The sequence below is a fragment of the Motacilla alba genome, chromosome 14, assembly GCF_015832195.1.
Source record: "Motacilla alba alba isolate MOTALB_02 chromosome 14, Motacilla_alba_V1.0_pri, whole genome shotgun sequence".
Classification (NCBI taxonomy): Eukaryota; Metazoa; Chordata; class Aves; order Passeriformes; family Motacillidae; genus Motacilla; species Motacilla alba.
In genome coordinates this window covers 5728737-5749606 of record NC_052029.1, presented here as the reverse complement: position 1 = coordinate 5749606, position 20870 = coordinate 5728737, and the positions used below count along the sequence as shown (strand labels likewise).

The 20870-nt window shown below is 44.5% G+C and overlaps 1 long non-coding RNA gene across 1 annotated transcript in view; it reads left to right on the top strand.

Annotated features, from left to right (window-relative positions):
• LOC119707052 overlaps nt 1-20629 on the top strand; it is a 50063-nt gene extending 29434 nt beyond the window's left edge. The window contains exon 3 of the long non-coding RNA XR_005258669.1: nt 20523-20629. This is a non-coding gene — a long non-coding RNA (uncharacterized LOC119707052). The remainder of the gene's footprint in view (nt 1-20522) is intronic.
• Nucleotides 20630-20870: the final 241 nt, after the last annotated feature.

Below are 20870 nucleotides of genomic sequence, written 5' to 3'. Positions count from 1 at the left end.
TACCTTCAGATGTGGTGTTTATTGGAGAATACTGGGGAATGACAGAAGGAACTGCTGCTGTAGAGAAGATACACTGAAGTTTTTGTTCATTAAACAATCACAGAAATATCATTTTAAAGCCAGGTATTCAGCAACATTTCCTTTCACCATAACCTTTCAGCTCTCATAATATCTATGACCAGGTAACAGTGAATGTAAGAGGTCAGCAGAGTGCAAGGAGGCTGGAACTGCTGGAGCAGCAAGGACAGGCCACAGAGCACCTACAGCTCATGAGAGATTTTTCTTTTTATTTAAAAAAAAAAAAAAAAAAAAGGCAAAACCATCACTGTGCATGTGCTTGTCTCAACACTTAATCATATTACCTTCAAGTTTGCAAACATCCAAAACCCCCAGAGACAAAAATAAGGAGTCATAGACTTTTCAAAAGAAAAATCTTAAATAAGAAAAGACACAAGTGCTTTCCTATGCTCTATTCTATGGAATGTACAGACACCTGAATTTATATGAGGCTAAAAAATATCAAGATTGAGCTCTAGAGCTGCACCTTGCCTTCTGCAAGAGCTCCAAGAGCTTTGCTCGCAGCAGCAGCTGGGCAGTGGAGCAGTGCTGGAGCACAGGGACACCAGGCAGTGCCTGCCAGCCCAGCCATGCCAGGGGCAATCCCTGGAATCCCTGTTCCTCAGGCACTCAGGATTTAGATCCTGCCCTGCTGGCTCAGGGAGCCAAACCCCAAACCGAGGAGCCACTGCCACAACCACATCTGGGGGTGCCCATTTAGGGCTGGCAATTGCCCGTTCAGAGCTTTGGGGCACAGTGGTTGCTTTTAATTGTGTTTGGCACAAGGATGTTCCCAGGGCTTCTGCCGGGGCTGCTTGTGGCCCTAAGGGGGCCATGGTGCCTGGGCAAGGACAGCATGCTCCCTCCAGGGCTGCGGGGAGGGACAGGGGCTGCCCCTGGGCCAGCGGTGACAGCGGGGTGACCCTGGGGGACTGGAGCATGGTGCTACCTGCCAGGGGGCTGGGCTAAGGGGCTGGATGGGCAGGACAATGAGCCAAGCTCTGCAGGCCTGGCTCTGCTGTGCTGCAGGGTCTGCGGGAAGGGCAGGGAGCCTGGGCTGGCTCTGCCAGCAGCCCCTGAGCCAGCACACCCTTCCCGTGGCAGGACACGGACTGGGGCCATGCTGGAGCCACCCCAAGGGCAGGAGCAGGGAGTCACAGTGCTGCCACTCCTCCTTGGGGCCATGACTGGGGTCATTGTAAATCAGATTAGAGAGATTTGAGGTTTAACAAGTCATATGGGGATTTTTATTTTGCCCTGCCTGCCTTCTCCTCTCTCTGAAGGAAGCTGCTCTCCTGGCCCCTGGGGTTCCCATCCCACTCCTCTTCTGTGCAGCAACTTTGTCCTGCTCACAGCAAACTCTTTTATTTACTGACTCCTGAAAGTAATTTCTCAGGACTTTTATTCTCATGGTATCTTTTGTGTTGGTGTTATAATGAGCAGGAAAATAAATCCTCTTGGGTACAGGAAGATTTTTCAATAAGGCCTGATAACCCTTGTATATGTAAGCATTGGATTCTTTTTGAACAGGAAGACCTATAAACTATTCTCAATTTTGATGACAGGCATGTATAAAATCAGTGGCCCCTTATCATTTCAGGACTTCACTCTGCTGCACCTTCTTCCTAGGGCATGTTTATGAAATAAGCTTATCCTTATCTTCTGAAACAGGCTTGCTTGTTGCAGGAATCTACTTCCTTTGCTTTTGATGACATCTTTCCATTGGCCGCAATGGAGAAACACAACTTCTGAAAGTTTATAACCTACTCAGGCATGGCATCTCTGAGAATCCACTTAATTCCTTCCCTCTTTTTATTTTTTTCTTTTTTAAACTTATTATAACTTTGCTGTAGTCCGATCTGATATTATATAAACCTGCCTAAAAGGACAATGTGATTAGAAAACTTTCTTTAGCTGCAAGCCTGAATACTACTCATTTTTTCCTCGCTGTTTCTCAGTAAGAATGTTTTCCAGCTTGAATTTGCCATGCTACCTTCCTTCTGGGATTCAGAAGCATCTGCTGGTTTCTACAAGTGAAACACAGGTGCATCAGTGCACCCACATCTCCCCTCCTCTGAGAAGAACACTTTTCAACAAACCAAAATACCAATGAGACAAAACCAAACCAAATCAGCAGGAGAACAGAAGAGTCTTGTCCAGGCAATAGAACATTAGTCTGTTCCTCTCCCCCACCACCCATGTATCCTGAAAATAAACCCAGAGTGTTTCTGAAGAGATACTTGCACTGCAGTGGAAGAATTTGTATTGGTTTGAGCCTATGCAATGAAAAACCCTTTTCGTAAAACTGTTTGCTGGGGGAAGACCAGAAAAATGTTGGATTGATGCAAACCACATGATACAAAAGTGCCAGTGACACTGAGATACTGCAGTGCCAGCCCCTCAAAGGTGATTTCACCTGAATCTGCAGCAGGGGCTGCCTGAGCATCAGTAAGGCTGTGAGAGAGATTTGGGAACAGGTGCTTACTAACAGCCAGGGAATGTCTGAAAGCTGCTGTCCCCAGAGAACTGTTATCCATCTTCACAGCTGCTAAAACACACTCTAACTTCCCAAAGGAAAATGCTTATGGTCCCAAGTGGCAGAGAACTGTTGAATATCATTTATCTATCTGTGTTTTTATCTACCTGTCGAGGGCAGGTAAGGGAGCAAACAAGCCCATTGCTTCTGGAAGCACGAGAATCCCTTTTCTTCTTTGTAAAAATGACAGTTTCACTCAAAGGAGGGTGTGCTGTCCCCCAGCATAACTCTCAGCTCATCAAAAGGGTAAAACACATGAAGCTGAGGGATCTGGTGTGGAAGGGGACCCCAGGGGGGGCATGGCAGCAGCAATAGGCAGCAGTGAGGCAGCCCATGCCAACCTGTGCCCGCCAGCAGAGAGCTGGGCTGCCTGCAAGGGCTCCTGAGCCTGGAACCCCTGTGACCTCTCAAAACCTGCTGCTCCTACACATGAGATCACTCGTGCTCCAGCAAAGGAATGTATCAAACCTACTGATGCAGCAGTGCCAGTGACCCCAAGGGGAGGCAGACATCCCTGCAGCCTCCCCGTGTCCTCGTGCTCAAGGGAGGCACCGACCGAACCCTCACGGCGTTCCAGAACTATCATGTCCTAGTCTAGATCTAGTCCAGGACTTGGAAGGCAAATCCTCTCTGTAAGGGCACAGAGAAGGGCACGGGTAATAACAGGAAGGGTAGGATGTTCAGCCCTGCTGCCTGTACCAGGCTGGCACAGCCTCACACTGCTGGAAGGCATCGCTTGAGAGGGGCAGGAGCCAGAGGTGAAGCTGTGAGCAAGCAGAGCTCAGCAAGGTCCTCCATGAGGACTGACTGGGTCTCAGAAGACATAGCATTTTTGCTTTAAACATGCTTAAACTCAAAGCTGAATTCAGTAGTTCTTGATCCATTATAACTGAATCTGCTCAGACAGAAGTTTTATGAAACTAATTACCTACTGTCTGTACTGGAAGTAAATATTGAAGGCAAGAACAATAAACACGGGCTGAAGTGTGCTATGCAAATAATATGTATAATTACCAGTTAAACCCATGCAGTCTGTTAATCACTATGTGGGTTTAGATGGTATTCACAGCAAAGCAAAGGCAAAATGACAGGAGAAGACTCTGTGGTTTTTTCTCTCATTGCAAATAACATTCATGAAGAAATATATTAATGTGTCTGTATCCTGTTTCTCAATATTGCAACATGAATAGTGAGAAAATTTAATTCCTCCTTTGCCAAATCCCAGCTGCTTTAATCTTCCCAGGGACTGCTTTTCTAAGAGTACAGAGTAAGGCTTGGGTCACTTGTACAATGCATAAAGCAGAGAGAGGCTTTTCAGAAGCAGTGGGCTTTGAAGAAACTCCAATCCCACCAATGATAACAAAGTGGAGGCAGTTCTGAGTGCTTCTTAAAACCCTAATGGGTTTACTATTTGTTTTCCTGAAAAAAAAAAAGATGAAAAATAGAACTGAAGGAAAAAAAACTGAAGGAAAAAATTCTGTAAAAAGTGAGAAGTACCTTCATAAAAGCATTGCTCAGTAGAAGAGACAAATGCAAGGTATCCCTGCTCTGTTAGGGTTAAATCTGGAAAGGGATCTGATAAGCAGGGAGATTCTGCATTGGGAAAGCCAGAAGTGCAAGGCCTGTATGTGTTGAGTTGGGGCAGCTCTGAGCTGTGAGAAGTGCTGACTGGCCAAAGTTTTTGGGGATCCTGTGTTGGAGGAAATATTTAGAAAAGAGATTCAAATAATCCTTTTTCTTTTTCTTTTTCTTTTTCTTTTTCTTTTTCTTTTTCTTTTTCTTTTTCTTTTTCTTTTTCTTTTTCTTTTTCTTTTTCTTTTTCTTTTTCTTTTTCTTTTTCTTTTTCTTTTTCTTTTTCTTTTTCTTTTTCTTTTTCTTTTTCTTTTTTTTCTTTTTCTTTTTCTTTTTTTAATTTTTTTTTCTTTTTCTTTCTCCACCCCTTTTCCTGTTGGGAAATGTTTATAGAGCTCCTCAAGATCCTGACATATATTTCCAACCTCCTCTTGTTGCAGGAAGTTTGGCTCAGCTCTTGACCTCTCAGATGGGCTGTGATTTCAGTTTCTCTCTTGACAACAGCAGTCTTAAATAAGAAAAACTTCTTCCCCAGCCAGCGCCCTGCGTTTCAGGCTGCAGCTCTGTGTCCATGGCTGAGCTCGTGCAGCAGCTCCTGGGCAGGCAGCACAGCTGGGCTATTTTGGGCAGCCCAGGGTTCTTGCCTGGGGGCTGGAGCCCCTTCCCCAGTGCAGAGGGGAGCTGAGATGCTGGGCCTGTGTCCTGCCTGCAGCCCCTCTGGCACTGGGAGCAGGGAGCAGCAGCTCCTAAAAATATCCCAAAGGAGACAAGGGGCTAATGCTGCTGGCTTGTGAGCTGGAAAGATGCATTATTCATTGTGTGCAGAGACAGGAGAGGGAGAGAAGATGCCTGGCAAAGCCCCCAGAATGGCTTATTTACCCCTGAGTAAAAACTTAGGTTTGTTGAGTAGACTCCATAAATTTAGGAGGACTTCTGAAATGTCCAGATGTTCCTGAGCAGATGAATAATGTTCTCTTTCTGAAAGCTTACTGAATCTTTTATCGTTTTATGCACTATTTGCATGGGCAGGTCTTCTGAAGGAGTAGCAGTAAATAGCAACCTCTGGTACTGCCAAAGGTATCCAGCAAGGGAGAAGAGCCAGGGACCTCCACAAAACCCTAGGGTGTCCTAAGGGTGGCTATAGTGAAGACCACTGCAAAACAGCCAGAAAATAAACATTAAATTAATGAGTTAAACCTTAGGAGTCTGAATGTAGCTGTGCTGTAAGAGGGTGTTTGAGCATCACAGCTGTGCCCTCAGACACAGCAGCAGAGCGAGGTGTTGCCCTCCTGGGCAGCCAGAACTCCAAGAAGGATCCAGGAGTTAAGGCAGAAATGGAGTCAGCTCTCTCTGCTGAACCGATTCCACCTTCTTCTCAGTTTGGAAATAGTTTCTTCTCCATGGTAATCCTTTAGCAATGCAGCTCCCCTTAGACCAATTTAGACTGGAGGCAAAAGATTTCCCAATCAGAGCTCTCCAGCAGAGCAGGACAGCAGGACCAGATTTATATCTTTACCTTGTTTATTATCTGGAGGGTTTGCACTCTCATCTGGTTAGGATCTCTCTTGTGAGATTCCCTGAATGCTTGAAACAGAAAATGTCACTAACCCTGGCACTGCTGGCAGGACTGGGCTGCCTCTTGGACCGTGTCTCTCTGTGTTTATTGTGTTAGCTGTGTTTATTGTCTCTACATAAACCAGCTGTGCCTCTCCTCTGTCAATGCTGCACTGCTGGGTTATGCCAGCCATATGTTCTTAATGAATTGACCTGCCTTCCATGGCTTTATAATGGATGCTTAATTATTTTGTGGGTTCACTTCCACATTCTGGTTTCCTCTGCTCTTGTCTAAAGCCTTCGTTTACTTGAGTTCCCAGTCTGTGTGCTTTCTTCACTGATGAGAAAGGGCCTGTAATGGTTCTGGGTGTATATACATATAAATGTTTGTTCTCTTTGTATGTTCATGCTTTCCTACAGCTACTCCCACATGCACATGTATATATGTATACACACAGATAACTGTGTGCAGTCAAAATGAGATTTACCTCCCTTGCTAAAGCCACCAGCAGGCATTATAGTGCTGCAACCTTGACACACTGGTCACTTTACAGTGACAGTAAGTGTGACTGACTCCAGCCAAGCCTGAGCTGACTGCCCAGGACTGATACCCCAGGAGCTGGACATGGCAGAGCCTCTCCCCTCAGCACCCAGCTCTGCCTTTGCTCTCACGTTGCCAAGCTTGCACGTCAACTGGAGTAGCCACAAGCTGGCTGCAATCTAAGCCCAGCTCAAATCGTGCCCAGGATGCAGCAACAGCATTTGTTACTGCTTTATTTTAATGCATAGCTGCAGGAGGGGGAGATGGCATCAGCATCCATCCTTTGTGACTCAGCTGGTACAGCAGCATGGGAAGCAGCACAGCTCCTTCACAGCTCTTCTTCCTCCCCCAGCTCCAACCCAAACCTCCCAGTCCAGGCTCTCTGGAAGCTGGGAATTGTACATCACATCAGTGCTTTGCTGCCATGGACCAAAGCAAGTGAACATCCACAGGACATGAAAAGGAAGTCATGGACCCAAAGGGCATGAGAGATTCCCAGGCAGATTTTTGAGGAGGCCCAGGTGGGTGGCTTAGCAGCCAGTGCATCCTTCAGGGAGAAGCGCCCTTGGGCTGGGCACACTGTTTATCCACACCACATAATGAGCTGCCAGGAAGAGCCCAGGATCCAGCCTGGGATGAGAGGCAGGACCTGCAGCCTCTCTTGCCAGCTCAGCTTCATCTTTCACTGCATCACCACTGACACCTCTCCCCACTCCATGCAATAACAGCCCAGGATATCTGTCATTTTTATCAGTTCCTGCAGCTCAGCTGCTCAAAACTTCCTGCTAGTGTCATTTAGCCTCTCTCATCTCATAGATAGCTCCTAGCTGCTAATATATACTAACAATTTTCACAGTCGCCTGCTTTCCATCTGTTACAGCTTCACTGCTGCTTTTTTTCTAACTTCCTCTATGATCTCAGCTTGCCTTTGTTGAAGTTACACACTTTTCCATCCTTACCGTGAATTTTAGATTTTTTGGACATCAAATAAAATGTCTCTTAACAGTTTTCAGCTCTCAATCATATTTCCTTCAATTTAAATTCCTTCTTGCAGACGATTTGATTCAGAGCAGCTTTCAGGCCGGTGAAACTGCTGTTTCAGAGGTGCAGAGATTTCTTTTCATGGTACAAAATGGATGTAATGCAACCATGCTGTCTTGAAACCAAGTGTTTTTAACTTTCAACCCATGTGGTCAATCCTTTAGCTGCCAGTGCAGCACTCCCAGAACACCGGGAGCAACACCTTTAGAGATACAAAATGTCATTTATAATTTCAAACTGTTCTGACATTTAAGTATGATGATGTGAGTCCTCCAGCAGCTGCCCCCCACTTGGCAATCTGCCTGAGAGCTCCATGGTACAGACAGGTGAGAGGGATTCTTGTGTGATTTTCCTGTCCTCAGCAGGCACCAGGTAATACCTGACCTCTGGTGCTCCTCAGGCCCTTGAGCTGTGTGCCTCAGTGCTGTCTGACTCACATCTGGGTAATACAGCCCTTGCTCAATTATGTGCTGCTCTTTTGTTTTTATCCAGCTGGTGTTCCCCAGGTCATCAGAACCACTTTGTGCAATTGAGTCCCATGAAAAATTTGGGTTACAGCAGCAGAAAGGTCAAATACATATTCATAAATTACCAGCTCCAGCTCTTTGTGTTTAATCACCAGACATGTGGCACCTGTGACTCACAATAAAAACAATACTCTTTCACTCCCTCCTTTCACTTTCTTGACCTCAAGCAGAGTCAATTCAAACTTTAAATTCATCCCATGTCTAAGGTCTGCCCGTCCTCAGGGGCAGAAGGTATTCCAGACTTGCCTGAGGACATTTGCATTCATGGCTCTCAGGGAACATCAAGAGGAGCATCCCCAGGTGTCCCAGTCTTCAGGGCCCATGTAACTGATGTTCTTCCACCTGAGTGAGGAGCTGCACACCCTGGGGGTTTCTTTCTTTGCTAAATAAGAAGGAAGTGATGCTGAACAGCACCAGAAAAGACAATTACAGTGTTGTGATCGATGCCAGCTCACCTAATGTCAGACCCGACCACAGATACAGATCTAGCAATGGCAGAAGAGAAGCACTGAGGACTTTGCAGCCCTCAGTGGAAATCCTGCATCTTTTTTATTAGGATGATAAAAGAAATGAGGTGTTAAGTGAGAAGGATGTGTGCTGAAGGCATTAAAAAACCCATCAGCTACTTTACCAGCAGTAATGGTTCTGAGTGAGGGGTTTGGGTGCTTAGACAAAAAGGGTCAGGTCTGTAATCAAAGAGATCAGGTCTGTAATGGTACTGAGGAGCCTTTGAAGATAAATGGCAGATTTCCTACAGACTGCTGATTTTCTAAGACAGATTTCATTCTTAGGCACTGAAAACAAAATTTTCATAGTCAGAAAATTTTTTACAGAAGTGCAAATTGAAACAGCTAAACGGTGTTTATGCATGTGTATGCATATAAATATGGATCAACTTCCCTTCCTCACTTGACATGATTGCAAAAGAAATTCCCATTCTGACTTTTCACACCCCCATGAGCACAGGAAGAAGGAATTTAAAGGTTGCTTAAATTTATGTATCCACTGTGAAATTCCTGAGTACTGAAAAGTACATTTTGTTGAAGATATATGAGTGCTATGTATTTTACTGTTTGAGGGCTTCCAACTGAAATGTTACTGTACATCATACAACACTTTTCATTGAGTGGGAGTTCACCTTGCTTATCTCTGGCCAGAAGTTTGCAGTGTTATTCTCTGTGCATCAGCTCCCCTCCACAATGGAATCAGGAGCATTTAACTGGTGTTACATAAAAGTCAATTAATGCTCAGCAATCCCTAAAAGAGCATGAAGGAACTTTCTGGCTTCAACAGACAAGAATGTGATTGTTTGCTATTAAATATTAATAGCATTGCTGTGGGAAATACATCTTTGGGGATCTGAGAAGGGAGATATGCAAAATATGGAGGTACAAACCCAACGCATAAAAGAAAGGAACAGAAAATCCACAGCTGTGATAAACCTTTGTCATCAGCACCCAGAGCCTCTTTTCAGAGAGCGTGGTGGCTCAGGAGATGCAAACACATCCCACTGCCTGCCAAATCAAATCCCTGACTGGTTTTGGTCCCTCTCTAGTGAAAATGCTGCAGTGACCTGCAGGGATGTCCCTGTTCCATGGCCAGCCATGCTCCCTGCTGAGCTCCCCAGAGCTGCTCCTGCTTCCTCCTGAGCCTCTGCCCGAGCTGCTCTTGGACACGGCACAGAGTGATGAAGCAGGACTTCTACAGAGCAGCCTTGTGCCTTCCACAGAAACAGGCCTGGAAACTCAATTAGCCATGTCCTGGTTTCTCTGGGCTCCTGCCTGGGCCAGCTTTGGCTGTGGGAATTATGGGGCTAATGGAAGAAATATGGAAAGGCTCAGGATGAGCTGAATTCAAGGCCAGGGATACTCACAAAGGATTTCCACATCATGCAGATTGCACATATCGAATTGAATTTTACTTCCTTGCTGGATGGCACAACTGGCTTATCATTGTCAATGTGTAACTGTAAATAAATAAATACATTTTCCTTATGCATTGTGGGTAAATGTCAGAAATTTGACTTTTCTGTCTTGGAGAGCAAGCCCCACAGATTATACAGCAAAATGTCAAAGGAAATGTTTCATAGCTCCAGCCCTCCCAGAATTGACAGGCAGCTCAAAAGTCTGCAGTCCCTATTTGAATTGCCTTCATGCTACCAGCTTTTTTAAGGAAACTTTATGACAACAAAACAACAGACATCATTTGCCACAAGTCTGGTAAGCAGAATGAAAGGATTAAGAAGAAAGAGAAATTATCAAGGATGACACTGCAGCAGCCCTGGCTCTCCTGGATTCACTGGTGCCAGTTGTGTCAGGCCAGCTCTTCCTCCTTTAAATTAAAACTATGTTTTGTTTTAGAATAATTTAATTACCCAGAATACAGGCACTGGAAAATACAAGCTGGATTTTTTTCAAAAGGATAAAGGTCAGGGGTGCAAAGCAACTAAAGAGTAGTAAAGGAGTGATATTTACACAGCCTAGAACCCACCAAGCCTGCATGCCCGGGGCTGCTCATTGGCCACTCTGAGCCTGTAGAGCACTGACAGTGCTCAGCTCTGGGACCTCATGGAATTTATTTCAACCCTAAACCCAAATATTATCATTAGTGGGACTGCCAGTATTTAAGTAAATTGATACCTATTTCCCAATGCCTACACAAAACGTGTGTAAGCAGTGTTGGCCAGAGCTTCCTGTCTTTTCTGGCACTGTGGGAACTGTCTGCCCAGACCAGCCAGGAACAAATGCCCTGGTGACTGGGGGGGGTCAGCCCCACCCACCTGTGCTGTTCCCTTCCCACCCTGATCCTGAAAAAAGATTGACCTTCATGAGCAGGAGGGAGTGCTTTCATTTAGAAAATTCACAGTGCTGTAATAATCTTTATTAGCTGGTGCACGTAGAGCAAAGTTTGCAGTAATTGTACCTTGACTCAATAGATTTTAAAAAAATAATAAAATCACTTTACATTTGCCCTTGATATAGATCATAAAGAAATAGAAAGAATTTACATATAAAGAATTTAGTACTGCTTATGAAACCTAAAAGCTAAGTTCAGAGAAAGTTGTGCCAAGATCAGGAACATCCAGATGTGTCCCCAGGTGTTCTTAGATCTGTAGCTGACACCAAAAAGGGCTCAATGTATAAACTGAACAGCCATCACAAGGGGAGCTCAGAGTCCCCAGTTTTGATGAACCACCTCCAAGTGGCAGCTGTGGCAAGCCCAGTGTGTGCCCTGCTGGGACAGAGGCCTGGCAAGGAGCCTTGTCCCAGCAGCAGCCACTGCCAGCCTGCCCCTCTGTGACCAGAGCAGGGCACTCTGCTCTCAGTTTGGGCTCAGATGGGCAGATTTCGTTCAAAGAACTGTTCCTGGTTTCTGTGAGTAATGTGTTTTCTCCAGGCTTCATCTTGCAAAAACTGCCCCATAAATCATGTTCAAGAGAAAATGTTTAGAAAAGCAACCAGAAGCTGTACAGCTTAAGGCTTTTGCTCACCATTGACGAAGATCTATAAATGTCCAGCACATACACAAATGCTGTATCTTTAACTTATTTAATTATCCAGGAGTGGGCACCAGTTTTGGTAAACCTTACAAGCAAAGGTGAACTAGCCAGATTTTTTGACTGTGTTTGCATCAGATCACATCCTGCTGCAGCTGGTTTTGTATCTGTCATTAAATATATGATGAATTCACAGCAGTAAATACAGAGCAGTGGTCAAGAAATTCATGTTGGGGAGAAACTGGATGGCTTGAGGGCCAGTGGCAACAAATGGGGATATTGATCAATGTGACTGCTCTCTGATTTTATTGATATGGAAACTGGAATAGCAATAGAACATATTGCCTTCCATTATTTACCAGGAATTTCCTTTTACTAACAGTGAGTTGTCTTTTTATTATTGGAAGTTATCTTTTTATTATTGCACTTCTGTTCATGTGTTCCTTGTGCTTGTTTGGAGGGGTGTCCTGGTTTTGGCTGGGATAGAGTTAATGTACTCAGTACATTACAGTTGCAATCAGAGCCCTAATTGCTTCAAGGCAAGGAAAATAACCAATTCTGTATTGCCAAAACTTTGCTCTTTTTAAAACAAGTAATGGATCATATTAGAAAAAGACCCATTTTGCCTTCTCAAAAACCCACAAACCAACAAGTGAAAAAAATCCACCCACTAACAAAACATCTAAAACAAATCCTCTCAGTTCAGCTCCATTCTGTGGTTCAAATGATCAGGAACAACAACACCACACATCTTCTGGTCTATACCACCCTGGCTGTCCTAATTAATAGTGGCCAAAGGCAGTATTTATTTCTTAGCTCACGAGATAATAGGTTATTGATTGATCTGGGAGCTAATAGCCAAGGTTATGTCTCACATAAGAAGTGATTGTGTGGATTGAAGTTCATCATTGATCCTGTTCGCGCACACGCAGGGGGATCATACATTTAACTGTCACATAAATAAGAACAAAAGACCCTTAATGACATTTATTGACTTGCAGAGATGTGATTCCTCGCTTGCACCCACCACCAGTTACTGTGGTCAGCCCACAGCTTGCCACTGACTCAGGTTGGGTATTTTCATTTCAGTGGCTCTTCCCTGCCATGGGCAGGGAAACTGGGACATGCTGGAATCTTCTGCTCCTGCAAGGAGGGGCTGGATTTCACTGCCTGTTCATCCTGTGCCATTGCCACCTCACCACAGCAACCATGGTGAAACTCAGGAACCATGAGAGGAATGAAATAGCCAAGGAAATATTTTAAAGGACTCTAAAAGGTTTGGAAGAGATTAAAACCAGAAACAAATGGAGTCATAAATGCAGTGTGGAATTGAATGCAAATATTGAACAGCAAGCACATGATTGGGACTGCAGAAATGGGCACAACTTGGAGCACCCATTCTGATGAAAGCTTCAGGATAATAAAATCTGGTCTCATTGCAGAATATTTTGCTCTCTATTGGGAGTCATCTGGAAACTGCTACTGAAAACCAAATGCAGAAAAGTACCTGACCCCCTCTGGTAGCCAGTGTCACTGAGAAATGCCTTTTGTTTCTCCCTGGCCACTGATTTTCCCAGCCATGTAGGTCCCTTTCACACAAGTCTGGCTGGCCCTGCCCATCCCCATGTTCTGTGTGAATCCAGAGCCGTTTTGAGACTGTCTGCTCTCTTACTGTTTTTGATCTGCCGCAGCAGCTTGGGAATTGAGCTCACCTCCCAGTTTCCCCAAGCCTTTCCTAGGCTGGAACTGAACCTCTGCTTTTCAGGTGCTTGCCCAGCTCAGTCAGGATTTGCCAGTGTGCTTCTTCACCTCCATTTAATTTTCATGGAAGACACAGCTTATGAAAGTACATGATGGCAACCTAAAAAGCTATTAATTTATTTGACATAAAAGCATTTTTGAACCGTGCTGCTCAGTGCCACATGAACCTTGTTTTTATTAAGCCGTGTAATGGGGAAAAAATAGTATCAAATCCAAGGAAAAGCATTAAAAAGCTGTTTTGCCTTAAGGTACAGAAGCTCCTGAAAAGCATGGTATTTTCTCCTCTTTCAACTGTTACAGAGAAATAGCATTTTTATTCTCTCATTTATGTCAGTTAGGATAGCTAATGATATATATTATTACAAGACCCAGAGCCAGCCTCATCTCACGTTGGCATTACATTCTCTTCTTTGCATCTAGTACTGCTTTTCTGACTATTATGTGCTATCCAAACAATTTCAGATACAGTTCCAATTACAGGAAATAACAGGATCCTTGAGGAGGTGTAAATGCATCAAGTATTTTAGCAGCCTGTCCTGCTTGGCTGTAGCTGAAGGACCTGTTTGTGTTTCCAGGGAAGGAGCTGGAGGTGCACATCTGCCTTCCACCAAGCAGCCCTCAAAGTTTCTGTGCAATGCTAAGAGGATAAATATCATCTACAAGCATGGGAGAGAGTATGCCTTGCTATTTAATTGTGCACTTTCACCATAAGTGCCCATTAAGGGACAGTGTCTGCTTTTATTCCCTCTGAATTCAATACAAATTCAACAGGAGCTGCAACATCTAAGCCCAGCCAGGGAAGTTTTTTTATATGATATTGTATTTTTTGGCTCAGGTTTGAGCAGGCCGTGCTAGCTAATGAAGGATTTCCAAATGGATGTCCATGATTTCAACAAAGCCAATGTTTTGGGGAAAAACAGTCTGCAGTATGGAAAGAAACTAGATAGATTTTTTCTGAGTAATTAATTGAAATTAAATGTTTAATTGAAATGAAATGCAGTGGGTATTTGTTACTTGCTGTGCTGTAGCCTGATTATCAATTCTCTCTGCAGAACACCAAGACTACAATTTTTAACACTGAAGATCTTCTTAAGAGCTTCCTTTTGAGCTTCTAATAATAAACTAAAATTCCCTTTTTGCTTTGGGATCTGGATTTAAATGAAGTAACGTCATAAAAGTGCCCTGAAACAGATGAGCTTAATTTAATTTAAGGCTAAAAAAAATCCTGCACTAAATTTCATGATTGGGTGAAAAGACATGTGTCAGCACCAAGCCACTAGGATCTATTCAGGGATACATTGAAAATGTAAGACTCTTTCCACGAGTGCTTACATTGCTAATAGACCTCTTAAAAATAGCGTAATGGAGACTGAGGTTTGTATCTGAACACGCTGTACTATTTATCACTGGCAGCTGCACCTGGATTTTCATTAATCTTCTTGGAGAACACACACCAAAGGACTGGAGGCTCCAGCTGAGGCTGGCGCTTCTCCCAGAGGCTGTGAGACACCCTGTGGGTGCCCTGGAGAGGCATCCCTGGATCCTCTTTGGAGAGCTGGATCCCTGCATCCCCCTGGGAGAGCTCATCCCTGGATCTCTCTCGGAGAGCTTATCCCTGGATCCCTCTCGGAGAGCTCATCCCTGGATCCCCCTTGGAGAGCCCATCCCTGGATCCCCCTTGGAGAGCCCATCCCTGGATCCCTCTTGGAGAGCTCATCCCTGGATCCCCTTTGGAGAGCTCATCCCTGCATCCCCCTTGGAGAGCTCATCCCTGGATCCCCCTTGGAGAGCCCATCCCTGGATCCCTCTCGGAGAGCTCATCCCTGGATCCCCTTTGGAGAGCTCATCCCCGGGTCCCCTTTGGAGAGCTCATCCCTGGATCCCTCTGGGAGAGCTCATCCCTGGATCCCTCTCAGAGAGCCCATCCCTGCATCCTCCTTGGAGAGCTCATCCCTGGATACCTCTCGGAGAGCTCATCCCTGGGTCTGCTTTGGAGAGCTGGATCCCTGCATCCCCTTTGGAGAGCTCATCCCTGGATCCCCCTGGGAGAGCTGGATCCCTGCATCCCCCTCAGAGAGTTGGATCCCTGGATCCCCCTTGGAGAGTTGGGTCCCTGGATCCACTTTGGAGAACTGGATCCCCCTCAGAGAGCTGAATCCCTGTGTGGCTCAGGAACAGCCAGAGGCATCCTGACTCATCCTGACAGCACAGGCCTGTGCTGCCTGTGGCCCTTGGAGGAAGGGGTTCATCCCTCTTTCTTTCCCAAGGATTGAATCCCATACTGATGCCTTAAGTTTCAGCATTTATATTTTTCCAATCCTGTGCTGCATTAGTGTATAACTCTGAACTCCATATAAAGCATTAGCAAGCATTCTTCACATTTTGGTCAGACAAAACAATCCTTCCAGGCCTGAGAACCAAGGACAGCCTCAGCCTCAGGCCCAAAAAAGTATAAACTAAAGTGAATTGGAGAGGAGAAGCAAACTGGGGGAATATGACTTCATTCCCTGAAGGTATAATTGGACAATTAACCCCTGATATGCAAACAGACCAAACTTATATCTGTCTGAAGAACTCATGACCCTCATCCATCTTGGGTGTAGCCCCTCTCAGAGGCTTCTGACCGCCCAAGGTGTATCTGTATCTGCCTTTAAGAACCACCCACTTTTATTCTCTTAATCTTGGCTAGCCTCTGTTCTAGGTAGCCACTCTAAGGCATCAAGCGAAGCAGGCACAGTGAACTCCTGGGTAGTGCCATTTCCCCCCTCCAGCTTTGTTTTGCATGGCTATGAAAGAAGAAGGGCATTTACATATGTTAAAATAAATAAATAAAACCCAAAGAATTGTTACCTTAATTTGATCTTCATGCTTATTTTACATTATTGCAACTTCAGCAAGTTTCTGTGCAACCACTGGGACTTTTGGCCAGCTCCTCCTGACTTCATCCCGGGGTTTATTTGGAGGTGGTACAAACACCAGGAGTGAGGTTGGTGAGTGACGGGCCAAAGCTCTCCTTAAACCCAGCTTTATCCTCCCAGCTGGAATGAGTGCAGTAGGGTACCTGCACGCTCCCAAAAGGGCCAAGCCTTGTCAGGGTAAGGCTTTTTTTTTTTTTTAAGAAAAGTGAAGAGAAATTGCCTAAATGCAAAAAGCATCAGAGTCTGCGCAGAGCATGAGAAGAGCCAGGCTGAGTGATGTGATTTGGTACCAGACAGCTACATCAGCAGGTATTATTCTTACTTCAATTTCATGTTCTTCTAAATGAAAGGCCCATTTCTGGATGCTTTAAATTGCTTGGGAAAAAAAAAATCTATGTTTATAGAGGTAAAAAGTGCCATGTAGAGGTAAAATATATCAGATAATAAAACAGCAAAAGACCAGACTCTGCTATAAAGAAAAACAAATCTTCTTTTTTTTTTTTTCCAGTAAGCAACTTGTTTTTCTAAATAATGCATTAGCTGCTTTTCATTTTTCAAATTAGAGTTTATTATTTTCAACTTGCTATCACTCAGCACAGCTTGGATATTTTAAAATACTTTTAATCACGAACCTAAAAGATGTTGGCATGGTAAGAAGCTTAGCAGCAATAAAAAGAATGTAAGTGGAAAGGTAGAACAGATGAGAAGCAGCAGCAATGCTTTTTATGATAGCAATCTAATTTTAAAATAGCTTCTCATTTCTATGCAAAAAGGCATTTGTGGAGCTGCTTCCCACACACCTGCAGGGCTGTGGAGCAGGAGGAGCTCTGGCTGAAGGACAGGGGAGCAGCCTGGGGGCCCCTGGGCTTCTTATCTGAAGGGTGCCGAGGAGCCATTGCTGATAAGACAGTTTTCACAGGGAGAGGAGCGATGCTTATTCTGCCAAATTCAAGAGAAAAAGGTTGTTTAGGCATAAATTAACAAATACAGAATGGAGAAGGATGCAGGAGGCTGGGCTGCTGTATCACCCCCACCCTGCAGCCCCAGCCCCTCGCTGGCTTTGCTGCCTCTGGTCAGGTTTTGCTTCCTGTCCCCATCCCAGCCATCCTGCTCTGTGTGTGAGCACCTGGCACCAGAGAGCCCTGACCTCAGCTGGAGAGCCCTCACAGCCAAAACAGATCCGTGTGCATCCTGAGAGCCACTCTGCTTCCTCTCCATGGCAGTCAGCCTTCATCTGCAATGGCACGAGAATTTTCAGTGCATTGCATTATACTTTTTTTTTATATTTAATGATGATGCATTATTTATTTATGTGAACTTGTTCTTTTCTATCAAAAATTATTCAATAGTGTGATTTAAGAATCCTCTTCTTAGACGAAAACCATGATTCTTTATACCTTTATTTTAACATTGCCGCAGCGATTGCTGAATGAATACTTTGAATACTGAGCAGAAAGCAAAAATCGTCAAGTGTCATACACTTGACAAATTTTTTTTTTTTGCTTTAAGAAATGGGGAATAAAAAAAGTCTTTAATAATTTGGAATCAACCTTACAAAACTGGAGAAAATCCTTGGGATATAATTTTAGGAAGGGGGAATGATAATAAAACACATAGCTCAATTTGTTAAGGATCAGGGAATGTTGCAATCTGAAAAACAGTCAAGTAACTATGACAAGTAGAAAATGGGGTTTTTTTCCTAAGAAAATACCCCCAGAGGTGACCCCTCTGTCAGATTGAGGGCTGTTTCCCACACTATAATGTGATTCTTTTCTCCAGAAAGACTGAAATCTCCAGAGCAATGCTTGTGTCCTGCTGTGCAGAATGGATCATTTTGACCACAGTAACCTTTTCATAAATGAAAGCACTCCACCATTCACAAAGGAATGTTTATGAGTGATGTGCTTCCTTCTACCATTTATTACTAAAGGTTACACTGTAGTAAATTCCTTTTCAACTGCATTTCAAACCTGGCAGGTAAAATATTCTGCTTTATTTTATTGCATGGTTTACCCCTCGTATCAAAATTGAATGTATTTAAAATATTTTAATATAATAAATAAATAATAATAATAATAAATAAAACATTTTAAAATACCATTAGTATTGCATGCTCACTTTAACATTGCATTGGCACATAGCTTATTAGGCTTTACACATCTGCTTTTTTTTTGCAATCATTCTCCGAAATTCATCCTGAATTTTGATGCTATCTCTGCTCACCAACTTGGTGGGCAATTGCAATGCTCCTTCTGAGCTCCCAGATGTCCTCAATCCTCTGTGCCTGTAGAGCAATGTCAGTGTGATCCATGGGCTTTTGTTGACTTAGATTGATGAATTTTTTTTTTTCCTAAGTCCCTAAAACATATCTCCTGCACTGGGGACCCTTTTTTCTGGGCAAGGACAGCTGCAGAAGTGCTGCCAGGAGTGACAAAGCCTGCCACCTGCAAACCCTTTCTGAAATCCCTGTTTCCCTCAGCTGACCATCTCTCTTTCCATGCACTGGGGTCATTCATAATGGGCCCTGGACTCTTGTCTGCCCACAGTGTCACCTGGGGCTCATCTGGGGAGCAGCATTCATCAGCAGCCCCTGCCAGGCCATCAGTCAGATCAGAGAGCTCCTGCGGTGGGGAGAATGGCAGGACATCTCATTTCCCTGGGTTTATTTGTCAGTACCTATCAAAGTCCTTTTTTGGAGAATGTCCATACCAAAAAAAAAAAAAATAAATAAACCCACCCAAAAAAGCACCTTATATTAGGTAAAGAAACTAAAGCCTTACTTTGATATGGACTGCAGTAAAATCTAGGAGTAACAATACAAGGATTTTATGTGCTCCTGCCCCTGCCAGGTGGGGTTTTGCAGCTGAGCTGGGCTGGCCAGGTGCTCCTGAATGGTCCAAGTGCTCCTGGATGGTCCAGGCGCTCCTGGATGGTCCAGGTGCTGCTGGATGGTCCCAATCCTCCGGGATGGTCCAGGCTCAGAAGGAACCAGCAGCCTGGTGCCCCCCACTGCAGGCAGATTTCCCCAGCTAAATGATCCACTCCCCAGGCTGTGTTGAGAGCAAAGCTGGAGTCACCATCTCCATTCAAGTACTGCACACTTGCTTAAAGGCTCAACACAATTAGTCCACTGTCACATGCAATTAGTTACCACCGTGTTGGCACATATTGTAAAGCTTTTTTTCTTGAGCTTATGTGCAGCTAATTGGAGCCTGGTTCTGGAGAGCTGTACCACAGGCGTTTCTGCTGCAGGAGATGGTCCCTTCCACCCCCACTGCAGCAAGGGAGGGCATTTTCAGCAGAAACTTGGAGGACAGTTGTGACATCTCAAATTAAGGATGCATTTTGTGACCAGGACTGAAAACAAAATTATCAGAGTCCAATTTCTTGGGACTTTCTTAATGACTTTGAGGTGCTTTTTCTCCCTTCTCTGCACTGGGGCCCCACTCTCCCCATGGCTTCACAGGACCAAAATAAAAGTGCATGGATTACTTACAGCCTTAGACTTTTTCCTAGGAATCAATCACTACACATGCCAAGCAGTTCAGGCGTTCTTTCAGCTATTGCAAATGTTCATCACATGTGAGCACTCACAAACTTCTCTCAGGACTGCCTGAGCTGCAAAATCCCCATGGCATTGCCTCACTGCAATTCAAGGGAATAAATTACCTCGAAGATAAGGTAATACAGACCTTATTTGACCTCAGCATATTAAGATAATGTTGTGATGCTATTACCATAATAACACTATGGTCAGGCTGTTATCACCATGTAACAGCAGACAATTACTACCTGTTGTAACCTGCCAGGCTAACCTTACAGTTCTCATTAAAACAACTGTGAAACACTCATTTCTCTACTGAGGTGGCTTCACTGGAGTACAGAGCAGGTGCACACCAGCATCTCTCTATATCAGCAGCAGAAATTGTGAATTCAGCTCTGTGTACAAGAGCAAAGAGCAGCAACTGCAAGCTAATGGGGCGGTGCAGGGCTGCCAGGGGGCCAGGGGGATCAGACACACATCATAAAGCAGTGAATCTATTGCTAAAGCTGGGCTCAGTGGTGGGGCCAAGGCACAGAGAGTTTTAGAAATGAAGAAGAGGGATGGATGCTGGGTTGTGGGAGAGGTCCCTGCAGATGTGCTCACTATGGAGGTGCAGCTGTGAATTCTAACAAAAATGTGGGGTATGATTTAACAATTGCATGGTACTATGAGGCATGAAGTGCAGTGTTGGAAGCCAAATGGGAAGAAAATAGTCACAGAATGACTTAGATTGTCTACAAAACTTTTAGAACACGCTGGTTTGGATCACAGCAAATAGTTAGTTTTCTAGTTCAATATAAACTTGGGGTTTTTTTTGTTTTTTGTTTTTGTTTTGGGAGGTGGTTTGGTTGTTTTGTTGTTGGGGTTTTTATTTGGGGTATTTGTTTGGGGTTTTTTGCTTTGGTTTTTGGTTGTTGCGGGGTTTATGATGAAACACTGATTTAATCATCTAAATGTATTTGGGTTGCTTTTCAGGTGCACTCTCACCCCAGCAGACCTGGGTCATGCTGAGCAGCACAGCACAACAGGGAAACCCACTCAGCAATCAGCTGCCTGCCTTGGAAAATACAGACTGGTTTAATTCTTTCCTCAAATACACTGCCCCCATTTCTTGAGAGATGACTCCAACCTGTGTTCTTTGTCTTCTGCTCCACAGGCAATAAAAAGTCTTGCCAGGATGCTAATGGCAAAATGGGGGCTCTGTTTCTCATTGTTTTCAGCTCTGCTGTACAGCTCCTGCTGCAAGTGGCCACTTTGGAGCTCGTCACAGGCTGGCAGGGTGCAGCGTGCAGGTGGGTGCTACAGGCAGGGCCCAGGTGCTTC